Below are 17,712 nucleotides of genomic sequence, written 5' to 3'. Positions count from 1 at the left end.
TTTGCAGCATATTGAATTATACTAGGTTCAACCTTTATAGAACGAGGGAATGTACGGTCAGGAGTCACAGCAGAGGGCAGCTCTTGGCCCCTGGCTCTGCTGCCTCGCAGAAGAACTTCCCAAGCCTTTGCGACTGTCTGGAGGAGGTGAACCATCCTCGCGTCAATACCATATTCATAAATATCAGGAGCAGCCCTTTGTAGTGATGGCCCCACGTGCTCGCCCAAGCTCTGTTGGACCGTTTGGACAGCAACAATGTGTTCTTTACAGGAGCATGGTTCACCTCCTACACTTGGGATTGAGGAGCTGGGCTCGTCCGCGTGTCTGTCAGGTTGTTGGGACTGACTGCCCTGACAGGGAGTAGCCGTTCTGTTGGGTTCGCTCTTCGCCTTGTTGGGACCGGACCTAGCTGCTGTCCAGCTGGGGCGGAGGCAGTCTCTGTTGCTCACTGGGCAGCGACCCAGGAGATCTGATCAGCCTTATTCCGCTTCTGTCTTAGTGAGAAGGGTGCTGGGCAGACGGCATCATGAGCCCGAGGTTTGCCGACTCCCTCACTGGCACGTCTGCCAGTCTCCTAGGAAGGGGCTTCTAGGTTGAGCACAATTTCTGGGATGGTGCTTCAGCAGTTGCTAAAAGAGATGAGAGGGAGCTTTTCCTCCTCCTTTGTGATGCTTGGTGATGGGGCTCTGAGCTTGCAGCTTTCTAGATGGCAACAATTTGTCCACTTCCAGCTCTCTGGTGAATCATGGAGCAGCCTTCCAAAGCAAGAGAGCATCTGGGAATGGAAGAGTTCCAGTTGGCCCGGTGAAAAGTAAGCTGAGAAGACAGAATGGCCGGGCAGCTTGGTCTCAAGAGGTTTCCTGGCTGCTTCATGGCAGTGTCTCCTTCACTAAGAGGGTCTGCTCAGATTAGGAAATCACAGCCGCTGTTCTGGAATATGAGACAACCTCATGGAGGGGTTGTGGCTGTATGAACCACAAGACAGTTGCAGGGCCAGGAGAGTTACCTTCCCTTTCTCAGTAGCTTGTCTGACCCCCTCCCTCCTGTGCTCCCACACAGAGCAAGGTGAAGAGAATAAGATGGAGAGATCAGTTCAGTGCCTAAGGAAATGATAGTTTGCTTTACACAAAGGGTTAATCAATAGAACCCTAATTTCAAGAGGGTAATTACAATTCAATATATCTCCCATCCCTCCATCATGCTTAGAAGAAGATGATACAGTTAGGGTCCCAGACATTCCCAATTGCCATTGCTCTAGCTAAGAATAAGAATAATTGTCCACAAGGGGAAAAGTTATTTTTAATTCTCTAGGTCTTTAGAGGAAAATCTGCGGCATTGATATTTGCTAGGGTTTCATTCCTTTATTCATATTTTAGAACAAGCACGAGATGCTGTATGCAAATAGGTGCTTTAAAATGCCTGTTTAATTGAATTGAACAGAAACTGTACAATTCATGTATTTTTACTTCAGTAATTTAGTAAAAGATCTTTACTTTATCAGTATGAATACTCCTTCCATAGAAGCAGATTGTAACCCCTTTCTTAATTAGCAGATGGTGAACTGCTGTGAGTTCATAAGCAATCATCCCGTCATCAGATATGAATATTTGACCTTCGTCTATGTATACATGCACAGACACAAATCAACATAAAGAAGGAAATAGTCATATTCCAACCACTTGTTATATTTCAATGGTTGCTTACAAAATAACTAATGTTTGATTAAATCTGAGTTTTTGTCTCAAATCGCTTTAATTATTTTGATTGATTTGACGATTCAAGAGTATAAAAATCATTAGTTAAAATAATACATCATTCAATCAGCAAGAGCTCATTAAAATTCTACTAATGCTTCAGTCTACAATGCTAAGTGCAGGGGGTACAAATAACAAAAAATCCCTACTCACAATGAGTTTACATTGTCAAGTCAAAAGAAGTCAATAAGCATTTATTAAGTGCTTACTCTGTAGAAGGCACTGTGCTAAACCATGGGATGCAAAGAAAGGCAAAAACCCAAAATAGACCCTTGTTAAGAATTCCAGAGTATGATGAGGGAGAAAACACAAAATTTCAATTATGAATAAAATGCTCTACATGTGGTCAGTTAGAGCTAGTCTCAAGGGAAAAGGGCATTGAAATTCAGGAGGATTGGGAAAGGCGAAGGAAGCCAGGAGGTAGAGATGACATGGAAGAGAGTTCCCGCTATGAGGAAAAGCTAATAAACATATTTGGAATTAGGAGAAACACATATATAAGTACATACCAAATAAATATGCAGATAAATGAAAATGAATACAAAGCACATACAAGATAGCTTCGGAAGGAAGGCACTAGTAGTTGGTGGTGATGGAGGGGGTGATCAGGAAAAGCTTCATGCTGAAGGAATATCAACTTGGCAGCTATTTTAGAGAACAGAATAGAGAAGGAGAGACTAGAAATAGGGAGGCCAATCGGGCAACTATTAAGGGTGTCCAGGTGAGAGGGCATGGTGACATATGAGTAGAGAGAGAGAAGGGGATAGACAAGAGCAACATTGAAAAGGTGGAATTGATAAGATTTGGCATCTAACATATAAGCTATGAAAAATGATGAAGACAGAAGAGTCAAGGATGATTCCGAAATTGTGAAGCTGAGTTACAGGAAGGATTGGAGAGTCCTGAATAAAGTTCTTGGGAATGTAATGTACTTTTTTTGCTTTTGGGGTTTTGGGATAGATTTTCTGGAAAACAGCCAGTAGAACTGAACAGTATGTAGAATACAGTGGAATTATTTTCCTCAGTCTGGTCATCATGGTTTTACTATTTATGTTCAAGGATTTTATTATTTATTTTTTGTCATTACTAGTTTTAAAATGTGAGAGATATTTAAAAGTTGAGAAATTGAAATGTAAGGCCAATTAAAATAAAGTCACCTGTAATGAGATGAGCTTAGAATTTTCTAACTAGAAGAAAAATGATAAAGGTCAGTCATAGAATGAATGCCAGACTTAGCAAGTAAAAGTAAAATGAAACACCTAAGGAAAAAAAAACAGGGTGGGAAAAGGTGTCTATCATGGAAATAACAGAATAGAAAGTGTATAAATTGCTTGAGAGATGGATAAAAAAAATGTTTGGAACTTATGAATGCTATGAATCACCTTATTTTTTCATGGAAGACCAGATCTATATACTAGATACAATATAGCTGAATTGTCAAATTAATTGAAAAAGATAGAGAAATGAATTTTAGTTGTTCTGTATAAGGATTCATTTCACAATGCTTACTCTCCTTTTAGAGAATGAAAATTGAACCTGTTCTAGCTAAGCCTTGAAATATAATTGTGTTAGTAGAAATGAGGCATTGAGACGTGACAGAAGAAAGAATGAAAAACAATCAATTCAAACAAAAGTCCTTAATATAAACAGTAAAGCAACAGTAGTTGAGTTGGTCTTGGTAAAACAAATTGGGAAAGAGAAACAAATTAAGTACTAGTGGCTGAATCCAAGTGTTCCTTCCTCTGCTCTGTGATTTGGGTGAGCTGTCTCATTTCTATTACCTTCAGTTTCCTTCTCTATAAAATAAGAGGTTGACTTAAATAATGTTTGTAATGTCCTTTCCTGCTATCAAAATTTATATGATTAATTTAGATGGCTAATGATCCTTAATCTTTTCTATGTCATTAATAGCCTGGTGTAGAGTATCTAACCGATACTCAAGATTGCCACATATATGTATGTATATGCCTCAGAAATTGATTCTTCTAAGTCTTCTTTAAATGGGGAAGTGATGGAAGGAGTATCTTTGAAAATAACAGCAATCAATTCATTCTCTTCATCTATGAAAATATATTCTTACAATATGGTAGATGGGAAAGAGAGCAAATTCATTGGGTGCAAAATCTGGTCCCATGGATATTTGGATATTTCACCATTGAATCTTAGGAGGCCATGGAATTCATTGATTTTGTATTAGTTTCCTGAGTTCATGTCAGGATGGACTGAGACTCTGTTAAATGAAAATCCTTTAGCTGGCTCTATAGATACTGTATTTTATGTCACTGAAATGTCAAAGGGCATTAAAGGAGATGTCAATAGCATAATCACAGAAATAAATATCTGAGCAAGTCTAGCCTGGGGATTTGTTTTGACATGTTTGGCTGACTTTTGAAATGGACTAACAAAATGAATGATCTGCCATTATTTGGATTGAACTGGAGCTTGGAAGGAGTCACCCTGGGTGTTCATCCAGCTGCAGCTTTCCAGCAAATATTGGAGCAGGTTCCAGATGAAGCTCCCATCCCTGCATAAACAAGAACAGCTTGCCAGAGCACCTAAAGTGAGGAGTTGGAAACGTCTGCACATTTAAGTCATGTTTCAGGTGTCCTTTGGGTCTGGAATAGAGTTCCAATTTCTCATCCTTTTTCATCTTCTAGTCCATTATCATGGGAAGAATATTGGATTGAGTCAGAAGACTAGGATTCTAGTCCTGGATCCTCTACTTAGTGTTGGGGTGCAGCAGAGCATATTACTTCACCTTTGGGGAACCCAGTTTCATCTTTTGTAAAAATGGAGATTGTGCTGTTCATGCTAACATCACGGACTTGTAGAATTTGAAGCAATGGTTGGAGAAAGGTGAATTTTGGCCCAATGTTAATTCAATCCAATTCAACGAGCATTTACTAATCCCAATAACTAACATTTATGTACTGCTGTATTACAATGCGTAGTACTTCATATACTATATCTCATTTGATCTTTGCAAAAACCCTGTGGGGTATATGTTGTCATATGTGTCATAGCCGAGGAAACTGAGGCTAAGAAAAGTTTAGTGTCATGCATGTTCTGAGTGACGGGGCAGGATTTGAACTGAAATCTTAAGTCTAGCATTCTTTTCACTGTACCACCTAGCCAGACCATGAAATGCTTATTATGGGCTAGGTAGTATGCTAGGCACTGAGAATAAGCCCCCTCCCCCCCAATCCCTCTCCTCTCCTCAAGGAGCTTACATTATATCAAAGATTGGGGGGTAAAGTATGCATTTGCTGACTAATACTTAGACCATGAATTCTAATTGCAGAGGCCTGCAAAAGTTACCCAAAAAACCTCAGGAGAGAATCCCTCTCAAGGGGTTCTGAATCACAAACTAGATGACCCCTCTTCAGCAAGGCTTTATGCTGGAGCAGATTTCCTTTTTCAATTACAGGTTGGATTAAACAGCCCTTTGAGGTTCTCTTCTAGCTCAGAAATTCCATGTTGGGGATTTTGTTAAGATCTTGTCAAATTGACAGCCCTGAAAGTGAGCCCAAGCCAAGGCACGCTTAGAAACCATGTTACTTCCCAAATGACTTACTTCTCCTTTAACTAATGTGTCTACTTAAAAATATCTTAAAAATAGAGTTATTTGCAGAATATCTAGCAAAAATGAGTTCTAAGAGGAAAAAAAAAGACTTGTTGCTGAAGTATTTTAACAGTTTTTTTTAATTCAATGACTAACTTTGCCATTTATCTTTATTTAATCTTATAGCAGTCCTGTAGCAAATATGTGCAAATGTTAGTGTAGTCTAATTCTATTTATTGTTACCTAAAATAGTTACAATGGAAAGTGGAGCATCTCCCCTGAAGAGAGCTCAGTGTCATACCCTGGGAGAATTTGGTTAGAAAGTAGGCTACAAAGGTTATTAGAAGGCAATTGGCTCTCCTTCCTTCCTCTCTCTGTCTCTCTCTCTTTCTCTCTCTTTGCAAGTCAGCCATTTAAAAATGAGTGGGTATGGAAAAAGTTTTATCTCTATTAAGAATATTTTAATCAATATTTAATTTTAATAATATTCTAGATAATGCATAGAATGTTCAAAAATTAGGCACTACTTTATCTTGAAATATAACAAAAATGGCAGTGTGGCGTAATGGCTTGGTGTCTGCAAGATCTGGATTCTTATTTGCTTTGTATATATGCTATAGTTATTTATCTCTGAACACATTGTATTCCTCTTATAGAATGGAAGTTTCTTGAGGGCAGGAATGATTTCATTTTTGTACTTTTCTCTCCAGTGCCTCACACGATGGCAGCTAATCATAGATATAAAATAAATGCTTGTTGGCTGATTGATTGATATTCTATCATTCAAATAATTTACCAGAATGAACATGGACTTTCAGTGTTCCAGGCAACCTCTTTAAAATCAAAAGTTACAGATGAGTTGATGATATGTATCAGGGAGTTACTATACAGAAGTGTTTTTCAGACTAAGGGACTGTGATTATGGGAATATATAAATAATAATGATTCTATAGTGGTTTGTGGTTTTCTACCACTAAACTTGTGAGGTATTACAGTTTTTTCTTAACAGTGTGCTCTCAACAAACGTGGGAAGAATTGCAGTTATAGAATTTCAAACTTAGAAGGAGCCTCATTAGCTTTCTAATCCAAATTATGCCAGGATTAAAAAAAAAACCCTCTATAAAATAACCCTTAAGAGATTATTTAGTCTTTTTTGAAGATTTGGAGGGACTACCTCTTAAAGTAGTCACCTTCATTCTGACCAATTCTAATATAAAAGGTTTCCTTATAATGAGATAGACAATCAGCGATTGCATAATGTTTGTTGTTATTTGTTCTTCGTTCTGGAAGAGAACCATGACATCAGAGAGGTGACACCATGATATGCAAGTGAGTTGGATTTAAATGAGGGAGGGCTGGTCAAGGGCACCTGCTTCGCTTTCCCCTCCAGAGCCATCTGGGGCCAGTGGCCAGATGGAGATCAGGAGGATGGAGATGGCTCTGGATGTAGAGGGAGACGTGGCTAAGATCTTCAACAGGTCTTAGTTTGAATGAGCCAGTGCCCAATCAGGGCATTAGGTGATTAGGATTAGGTGAGAAATGAGGCGGAAAATGGCCTTTTTAGCTAGTCAAAAAATGTTAAATACCTGTGTAAAAGATAGTGTGGTAAGTACTAGATATATAGACACGATATTTACATAGTATCTAGATCAATATATAGATAGAGCCTTCTCTGATGAGGGGACTCCATGCTCAGTAGTCCTGTGCCAGTGTTTCCCATGTCATGCTCAGTTGTAAAGTTTTTAAGAGAGACCTTGAGAGTGTCTTTGTATTGCTTTTTTTGACCACTTTGTGAGCACTTGCCCTCTGTGAGTTCTCCATAAAATAATCTTTTTGGCAAATGTACATTTGGCATTTGAGCATTTTGTATATGTGTGTGTGTGTGTGTGTGTGTGTGTGTGTGTGTGTGTGTGTGTGTGTGGTTGAGGCATCACAGTTGAGGCATCCAGGTGGATAGAAGGTTGGACTTGGAATGAGGAAAGCCTGGCTCTGAATCCTGTTTCAGGCGGTTCCCAACTGAGTGACTAGCTAATTGTAAGTCACTTAACCTCTGTGTAACTCAGTTTTTTTCATCAGTGAATACATTATTATACTATGTGAGAAATAACTTCATTGGACTGGGAAGGGCTGAAGTTAAAAGTCTTTAATTACAGAATTGCAGAAGTGGGTATTCTACAGAACAGGAATATTTAGAATCAGCATGTCTTTTTTATACTTGAAACACAAGTGCCTCCCCTGATATCTTATTGACTGAGTACCACAGAGGTCACAATCTGTTTGGAGCACCTAATTCTACTGGATGAGTCTCCATCCCTGATTACATCATTATTTCTCCCCCTCCACCTGAGTGTAAGTCCTTAATTACATCTTCCCTTCCACTTATAAATCCTCATCACTGGTTATATTTTAGAATCCTTTTTCTTATTCTAAGTTCCCACCTCTAATTACATTTTCCTTTTATAAGTTTTGTTTCCTTGTTCTGCTCCTAGCCTCCATTTCTTAGGTTTCAACTTTATTTTAAGTTTCTTAACTTGTGGAAACTAAATCTTCATCCAATTCTCACATACTATTATATTAATGCACAATTATTAAATTGAGATCCAGGATAGTTCTCCTTCTATTTCCTCATTAAGACCTTTGCTCTCAAGGAACATCCTAATCAACCTCTGGAGACTCCACCCAAGCAAAAGATAGCTTCCAATCTGGGTGAGCCCAGGTGAGGGAAGGAGTCCCAGGCCTTGTTTCCCTCTGTTAGAATTTAGGGTGACTCACCTTAAGAAGAAATCAGCCAGAGAAATCTAGAAGGAAATGGAGTCCCTTACCCCAGATTGCTGAAGGTTTTTTCTGAGTCTCATGATCTAGTAGTTTGGGAATACAATAGCTTTGGCATGGGTAGCTAGGTAGTGCAGTGAATAGAATATTGAAGATTTATCTTACTGAATTCAAATCTGGTCTTAATAGGTAATACTTAATAGTTGGATGAATCTAGGCTAATCACGTAACCTTGTTTGCCTCAGTTTCCTCATCTGTAAAAATGAACTAGAGAAGGAAATGGCGAATCCCTCCAATGTCTTTGCCAACATAAGAATCCCAAATAGGGTCATGAAGACTCAGGCACAACCGAAAGAAATATACAATAACAACAACAAAAATAGCCATAGCATCGGGCAGTTGTAGAATTATCAATCATTGGGATAATGTCTAGGATTAAAAACAAACAAACATGGGAATAATATAAATTGTGGGAAAGTGAGACTTTCTTGTCCCATGAAATTCCATGCATTTTAGTAAACTTCACATTGAATGCCCACAGAATGGATTATTTCTCTCCTTTATATGTAATCCCTTCCTCCATCAAAATCCTGTTCCAGGGTCCCCTCCTAATATGGATGTGGCTCTGTGTTCTTGAAGGTATGCCAACTGAGTTTTTGGACAGTCTCTATCAAAGCAAATAGGTTTTCATTATGGTCCTGATGCTCCATAATGCCTAATGAAGACCACTGACTGAGGGCTGAAAGTTTACTTCCTGCATGGGTGGAAAGTATACCCATGGTGAAATTGTACAGTATAAATTTCCTGTAGGGACAAACAAATTGCATTTATATCAAATTCTTGGTTCAGAGAAATTGTAGATTTCTAATCTGTATTTCAACTAATATTTATACTTCTCTACATCAGAGAAAATCGTGTCAATAGATAATTTTTCTGTAAGTTCTTGTCTTTCCAAGATGAATGTCATTAGGATTAATGACTCAATGCAATATAAGCAATAGATTGATTGCTCTCAAAATAGAATACGAGGGGTCATTTTTAGCAATCTGCTGCAGTAGGGATGGCCAGATAGCTCAAGCAGAGCTTGGCAGATGTAATTCAATTGTTCATAACTTTTACTGGATGAAGTTCTCTAAACGAAATGAAAGGTTTGCTTGACCATTCTTCCAGGATTCATTAGGGTCCATAAGCACTGCTCTATCATTCAGTAACGATAGACCAGTGGTTCAAGTTGGACCGAACAGGCTTTGTTTTAGTACTTGGAAGAAAAGCCATACAGATATCAATGATAATAGGTTCTACTGAGAAAATGGAACTTTTGGAGTGTAAAGTAATATTTTTCTACTTTCATTGCTATAATAAATGTAATTCATCTTCCATACCATTGGTTCAATGAATCATTCCTTTTTCTGACCCAGTGTTTTAATATAGTATGATTAGTGTTAGTGATGTATATAGGATTAATAGGCACAGCGAATCCAAATATTTAGATTTAGTACTCTGGCTTTTGGCTATGATTTTATTGAAAACATTGTTTTTCAGACAAATCCTCCACATCACTGATGTGTGTAGCCTCTAGCTCTATTTCTACGGCTGATGGGTTTTTAATTTTTGTACAAGTTTTGATCTGTTTCTGAGAATTATGCATGGCTCTCTTGCCAAATGGTGTCTGAATTTTTCCTCACGAGTGATTCAAATAGAGGTCAATATTATACTATTCATTTAGAAAACATTTTATGAATTTGAGTTGGAAATTTCATGCTGTTGGGGAAAATGTACAAGAACTATTGGTGAAGAGTTTGATGATGGGAGCAATGAATCAGATCATCAAATATGCCCCCCTGGCACCAATGCCAGCACAAAATATACCATGCTTCATTCTTCTCGCAAAATTGAATACCCTAAGAATTCAAAGAAAGGTGAAAGAAGACAAAGTAATAGCACACTTCAGCTGGCTTTAAGTGTCTCGGAACTGGCTCATTCAGAAAAAGGACAGCTAAGTTTTTTTTTTTTTTTATGACTTGGAAAAAAAAAAAGATTTGCAGTGTCCCCCTGGGCTATTAAAGGAGATTGCTATAAAATGCAGAATTCCCAGTTATTAGTTTGTATTGTAGTACCCAACCTATACTTGAAGACTAGGTGAGCATCTAATCTCTCTAAATGATGACCTGCAGTGGTGGAGCATTCATTACCTCTGGGGTTGCTAGAATTTCCTTCTCTTTAACTTTTTGCCACTGTCCTGCCCTTTGAGGAGTTCTCACTTCATAGGTTCCCCATGTTATAGATTTTTCCTAACAACTATCTTATGATCAGAGCAAATTTGACTCCACTTCCTAAAGATTCCAGGACAATCTTTGTTGCATACATTACAAGGTTGATCTCTATTGGTAAAGTTCAGTAAGACAACTTTATCTGGAGAGGGTTTAAATAACTCTGAAACTTTGGAAACAGTACCTATAAGGAAAGAGAACATAATGAACATGGCCACTGTGAGGCAGAAATATGAAATTTTGGCTTTAGTAGTTCTTTACTTTCACTTAAAGCACTAGATAATTTTATGCTTTTCTATGCCTATAATATCCAGTATTATAGAATTTTTCTAAATACCTTGCTTTATTAATGCTTACTTATTATGTCCAGTCCTCTCAGAATACTGCTCTTCCCTAATGCCCTTCCAACCTCCCCACCAAAAAAACCCTCCCACAGTAATAAAAACAACTCCCCCCAGCAAAACAAAAAATAAATTAATTCATACTAATATGTGGATTATCTTCTAGGTAAGAATAAAAAATAGCTTTTTATTTTTCAAAACACATGAAAAGATAGTTTTCAACAATTCAGCCTTGCAAAACCTTGCGTTCCAAATTTTTCTCCCTCTTTCTCTCCCTTCCCTCCCCTAGACAGCCAGTAATCCAATATAAATTAAGCATGTGCAGTTCTTCTATACATTTTTCCACATTTATCATGCTGTACAAGAAAAATCAGATCAAAAAGGAAAAAAATGGGAAAGGAAAAAAAAGCAAGCAAACAACTAAAAAATTGAAAATATTATGTTGTGAACCACATTCAGTCCTGACAGTCCCTTTCTGGATGCAGATGGTTCTCTCCATCACACGTCTATTGGAATTGGTTTGAATTTAGGTGAAAATTTTAATACCAGCTTTTTGTTTATAAACACATAAGTAAATAAATCTACCTTTGTCCAGGGGGCTAATGAATAGGAGGAATTGTTCTCTTTTTTTGGCAGAGAATAGTAAGAGATTTGTTCTCAGATAGATACTATAGTACCCTTCAAACACATCAATCGATAAATATTCAGAAGAAGTGCTTCTTATATGTCTGACAGTCTACTGGGAACTGGGACTGTCAAAGATGAAACAATAGCTGCCTGTATAGAACTTATCTTCAGGGGCAACAAGATGGTACAGTGGCTGAAGCACTGGCCCCAAAATAGGAGGACTTGAGTCCAAATGTGACCTCAGACACTTAACACTTCCTAGCTGTGTGATCCGGGGCAAAGTCCCTTAACCCCAGATGCCTCCACAAAAAAAAAACCAAAAAAAAAAAAAAACGGGGGCGGGGAGAAAGAACTTTTCTTCAATGTACATGTAGGATTGGTGAGATGGGAATGGTTTTATTTCTGCTACAGAAATGGTACTTGAAATACACATAGAAAGGATGAGCAGAACATTTCCTGTTCAACTGAGAAAGAACAAGCTACAGAAATTAAGGATGAAGAGAAGAACAGCCTGAAAAAAAAGATGTGCGAGACACTGGATCATGTTGCCAAAAATTTTGAGGCTTTACTATCCATGGGTTAGTGTTAAGAGTTCAAATGTTGGAGTTAGTTCTTAAAGGCACAGCCGGTTTAGAGGCTTGGAGCCCTTCGGATGTCTCCAAATCCAAAGGTTCTGTCCTTCAGCCTCTGCCTCTGCTTTCTTCTGCCTCCAACCAAGACAGAGATGGAAGGTCTCTCTTATCTCCTTCTGGGGAGCCCAGCCACCAACTTGCCGCGGAGAGAGGGCTTCTGGCGTAGCTCCACTGAAATCCGTCAAAGTGTCGTTCCTCTCGAGTCCAGCACGATCAGCCAGCCAAGAGGAAAAAATGTATTCTGGAATGGCTGTCTCGCCTTATATGTGAACCTTCTGAAAGAATGGGATTATGGGTTTTCTCCCATAGTGCTCTCTGGCCCAAAGAGCTTTAAGGTGTGGACTCTCTTGAAGTTAGAAAGTGTACTTTGTGAAGCTAGCATACTTGTGGACTCCAATGAGTAAAGGTGGGAACACAAGCCTTGTCTTGATTAGTTCTACTTAGTACCTTGTTTCAGGTTCTGGCCAAAACAACTTCTTGTAAGATTAGATCAACTCTAATTAGTTAGCAGTTAGTAAGGATTCCAACAGGTTAGTGGCTGGAATCACAGAGAGCATTCAGTCAGTCAGTCAGTCAGCGAGCACTCAGTAAGTGCCAAATAATGCCAGACTTTGTGCCAAGTGAAATCCAGGTTTATAGGCCAGAAGAAGTGTGTGATGGATTTAAAAAAAAAAAAAAAGCTCAGTTTGGAGCAAGATAACTGGCTTTGACTCTCAGCTTTTCTCCTCTCCATTGTGGGATGTTGAATAAGTCATTCAGTCTCTCCAGACTTCATTTCCTCACTCTTAAAATGAGCGGGTTGGACTAAATGGGTACTTCCAACTCTGTAGTTATGAACCTATTATTCTATAACCAAAGTCAGACAAGAGTTCTGGAAACCAGATGCTTAAATTGTCTTGAGCATGTTCAAAAAATTTATATACAGGGTGACTTATTCAACCCAGTGAGCTAATGACTCCTTGAGAAGAGCAGAGCAATTGTTCCTTGATTTTTATTTCTTTGAACTCATGTTAAAAAATATCCATATGGTTTCCCAACATTCTTCTATTCTAGGTTCTTTCTCTACAGCCCAGCTTCTTAAACTGTGTTCTGTGATCCCATATGGGGTCTCGTAACTGAATGTGGGGTTGTGAAATTATGATTTCTTATTATTAAATGTTTGCTTTGTATATTTCTTTTATATGTCTGTGTTCTTGGGGTCATATAAACATTTCTCAGGTGAAAAGGGGTTACAAGTGGAAAAAGTCCAAGAAGCCCTGCCCATCAACCTCTAGGAGGATGTTCTTTGATTTATTGCCTGCTGTTGGCATTTCTGGAAAGACCTTTGATAAAGTCTGTACTGTAGTCCTAGAAAACGTCCAGGTTTCCTACACAGGCCCGATTTTGTCTCAACTTGTGGCTCCTTCATGTTGAAAAAAATACTGATCTCCATGTGTCTTGTTTACTCAGGGTTAGCACAATCCTTGCCATATGGTAGGCGCCTAATGAAGGCTTGTTTATTTGTTAACTTAAGTTTCTTGTCACTTCTTTCCTAGTCTGTTGCTTCTAATCCTTTCTTAGTTGAGAAGTAAGTTTGGTAACAGTGCTTTGATAAATAAATAAGGGTTTTCAATTATGCAAACATTTCCATTTCGTGTCTTAGAGGAAACCATCAAGCAAAAACCCAGCAGTGATAAGTGGACAACCCAAAGAATCATTTTACAAAGACCAAGGCAGCCAGGCTATGATAGAAAGAGACCTATCTTCGAATCCCATCTCTACCCTGGCTGAATGGATTCAGATAAATGCCTGCTTACGTGGCTGAGAATCCTCAGTTTGGAGCCAGAGGACTTCACTCTGCCCTGCTCCGCTGATGGAGCATGGGCAGATCACTTCTCCTCCCCTTGGACTGCCGGTCTTTATCTGTCCCATGGGAGAGTTCATTTGGACTATCTCTTAGGGATCCTTACCTTTAATAATCAATGAATCTAATTACAGCTTTCCTTAGCAGTCCTTTGTCTGTGCTTTGCTGAATAAGTATTGTTAGGCTGCACACTATAGCTTGGCAGTAGATGGCACGCAGTCTGCCAACTCATTCTTTCCTTGCTCTGAAACACGTCATTTAAATTTTCTTTTCCATAGTCATGGCTTCTAATTAGCTTTGAAATGATTCTGTGGTTTAGATGAAAGTCTGTCTCCTCCCTTCACTGACTCCTGTGGGACTGGTTGTTCATTTACCAAAAAAAAAAAAACCCCAAAACCCATAACATTTTACATTTTTATGGTCCTATGCAATGGACCATGGAGAGGCAGCAGATGTTGCTCTAATTCTCCCTCCTCCTCATCACAATGTGAATAATCTTGGAATTCCAACAAACTTCCAGCTCATGTGGCAGTACTTTGCTAGCAGTGACAAAGAATAGGCCCTTTAATGTGGCACGTGAAGAAATATTTTGAATGATAAACATTTAATGGTGAAAATATCTTAGTTATCTATATTATTGTAGGAAACACAATGCTGGACAATATGTTGAATGTGCCTAACCAGCAAGACATAGAAACTTTCTCCTCTTTGAAAAAACATCTTCAATACTGATTTTCAGATTATTCTCTTATTGTCTTTCTACTACTCTGATTGCTGCTCTATCATCCTCTGGGCAGTCACTACTGGCATTGGTTCCCAATCAAGAATTCACACACATGTTGAAAAGTATTTCCTGAGACTTTCTCTTGGCCTTGCAGAACCCTGCTTTTGCTCTTCTGTATTCCAGGGGAGATCATGGGTCACAGAGACTTCTTATAGTTTTGGAGTGACTCCCATAATTTCCTTTCCACCTTGATTTTTCTAGTCTTATCACTGTCTGTATTTCTATTCACTGCTTCTTGTAAATCAATGTTCTATGATAATAGCACTTTTATTGCTGTTGTTTCCCTCCCTGGAATAAATGCTCTTTCTCCTCTTCTTTGTTTATTTAAAGATTGTTCCTTCTTTCAAAAACTACCTCAGGTCCCATGTCCTCCAGAAATATTCTTTGACTACCTCAGGCTTTAGTGATTTTGCCCCACCTTTGAACTCTTGAAAGCATCAATCTAATAGAGGACATTATACATAGCCAGTACTTAATAAATACTTATTGAATTTCATTTAATTGTAACATTAATATTACTCAACTGAAATTGCATATACACACATAGACATAAAATGCACATACATGTATAATCACATGTGTTTACATGTTCTAAGTAGAGGATAAGCTCCTCAAGAGCAGGATTGTCTTCATTTCCTGCTTTGGGTTAAGTGAGTTACCATCTGACTGCTTCTTCTCTTTGGAAAGAAAAATTCTCAGAATTCTCTATGGGTTTCATCAGTTGTTGATGTCACCCAGGAAGCTATAGAAGTCAAGACACCATGCACTATGTACCATGTGAAATGCTAAGTCATCAGTATATAAAGAAAAACAAGGATATTCCCTGCTCTCGAGAAGATCATAATGTGATAGGGGAGACAACATACAGATAAGATATATACAGGATAAGTTGGAAAAAAATCACAGAGGGCAGGAACTAAAATTATGGGGGGCCAGAAATGGCTTTTTGCATGAGAAGGGATTTTAGCCAAGGCTTAAGGGAAATCATGGAAGCCAGTAGGGGAAGGTGAAGATGGAGTGAATTTCTTGCATGCAGGATAGCTAGCAAAAAGTTAAGTGAAGAGATGGGAGTCTTAGGTGCAAGGAATAGTAAGAAGATGATTGATGATGATAAGATATGATGATCATAGGATGTATGGAGAATTAAGATTAGAAAGGTAGTAAGGGGTCAGGTTTTGAAGACCTTAAAAAACTAGTCACTCAGTCACTCTATAAAAGTTTAGTAAGTATCTATAATGTACCTAACATTTATTAAGTTCTAGATATACACAGAAATGAAAAAAATAATCCCTTCTCTCCCACGCTAATGGAGGAAAAAAAAAAAGTACAAATAGGAAACACACATCTTTCGACACTGGATTTGATATCAGAGGATCTGGTTTCAAATACTATATCTTATTAGATAAATCTCTTGGTTTTTCTGTGCTTCAGTTTGTTCATCTGTAAAATGCAATTTGCTATAACAGATATTTAATAAATACTTACTAAATTGAATCTAGAATTACAGAAACAGAATTCAATGATAAAGGGAGTTCAGAAATCAAAGGAGATTGTATGTGTAAAATACATTGCAAAATTTTAAAGCAATCAATTAATAAGCATTTATTAAGCACTTACTATGTGCAAGGCACTGTCTAAATGCTGGGGATACAAAAAAGAGGCAAAAACAGTTTCTGTCCTTGAGGAGCTTATAATCTCAGCAATATAGAAATGTTTGCCAGTTTGTCAGCTGTTACCTGAAGAGTAAGAGTAAGGGAAAAAGCATATATTAAACCCCTACTATGTGCCTGGTACTGTGAAATCTCATTCATAACCTGCTTTACAAGTGGTATGATGTAGTAGAATATATAAATTCACATATTATCTCTGTCACTTATAATTTAGTTATTAGAAAGATCTTTCATATATTGAGCCAAAATCACTGTTGCTTCCATCCATTTGTCCTGGTACCATTTATGAAGCTATACAAACACATCTAGATTCTTCCATTTAAAAGTACTCCAGATATTTAAATACAGTCATAATAGATCACAGTGATTTCCTCAGTCTTGTTTATTTCAGTCTATATATCTTCTCTTCTTTCCACAATTCTTCATATGATTTCAAGGCCTGTCATCATCCTGCTAGTCTTTCCTTATTCTAATTTATCAGTGTCCCTCCCATATGCATGTGCTACCACCAGAAATTAGAGTAAATTAGCTATCAGCGATGAAGAAATTGTTCTCTGGAAAACTGAATTATTTTTGGTTTCTCTTCTTGCTCTCAATATGTCTTCTCTTGAGGAGCTGGAAGCAGGGAAGGCTGCCAGTATTTTATCTTATTCACAGACAGAATTCAAGGTTTATTTTTTGACCCTTCATTTATCTTGCTAAATTCTATAAATACTAAGGAGAAGAAATAATTCTTGTTCCCCTTCCCCCACCCATATATATATTTTGTTTTTTAACTACTAAGGTGAAAAGGCAGAGAGTAAAGTACTAGTTTATTTAAATTGAGTGAGCGAGAATACTGTCTTCATTAGGCTAGTTCTTGTCTCTTGAGACTAGAAATAGAGGCGCTTCGGACCCCCTACTGTTGGACAAAAGTCTTTTTAGCCTAATCTGGGACCATTTCTAATCAGTAAGCAGCACATCTAACCAGGGTTCTAATTAGGAATTTTGGTGCCTAGGGAAATTTTAGTTAATGGAAATAGGGCGGTCCATCCAAAGTGCAGTCTGCCAGGAGAAGAAGCGTTCTAGTCTTCATGACACATCCCTCCCTAACTACTGGAAAGGAAAGATTGGGGAGGGGGGAGAAAGCAGCAGATGGAAGGCATATTGTAGGGAGGAATGACCTTCCCAAAGGAGATGGAGATCTCTGGGGTGGTGTTGTCCAGGACCAAGATCAGCGGAGGACCATGAGACAGACATATGGCTTCAGAGCACTGCCGCAGGGAGGAAGAGTATGGTTGCACAAGGGTATCCTGAAGGGAAAGCCCACTCTAGTTCTAATTCTGTAAATCACATAGATCACTAGTTCCTTAGTTCCTACTCATACACATGGGTCTAGTCTTCCCATGAACACAAAGATGGCACAACTATTTCATTTGTTGATTTCTAGTGAATTGCCATGTACCCCGATTTATAAA

The 17,712-nt window shown here is 38.3% G+C and overlaps 1 pseudogene; it reads right to left on the bottom strand.

Moving 5' to 3' along the window:
• LOC127541371 (plakophilin-4-like) overlaps nucleotides 1-17,712 on the bottom strand; it is a 108,316-nt pseudogene that overhangs the window by 76,507 nt on the left and 14,097 nt on the right.

Source organism: Antechinus flavipes, chromosome 6, assembly GCF_016432865.1.
Source record: "Antechinus flavipes isolate AdamAnt ecotype Samford, QLD, Australia chromosome 6, AdamAnt_v2, whole genome shotgun sequence".
In the NCBI taxonomy this organism is placed as follows: Eukaryota; Metazoa; Chordata; class Mammalia; order Dasyuromorphia; family Dasyuridae; genus Antechinus; species Antechinus flavipes.
Note: the sequence above shows the minus strand (reverse complement) of the source record. Positions and strands in the feature narration are given on the sequence as shown.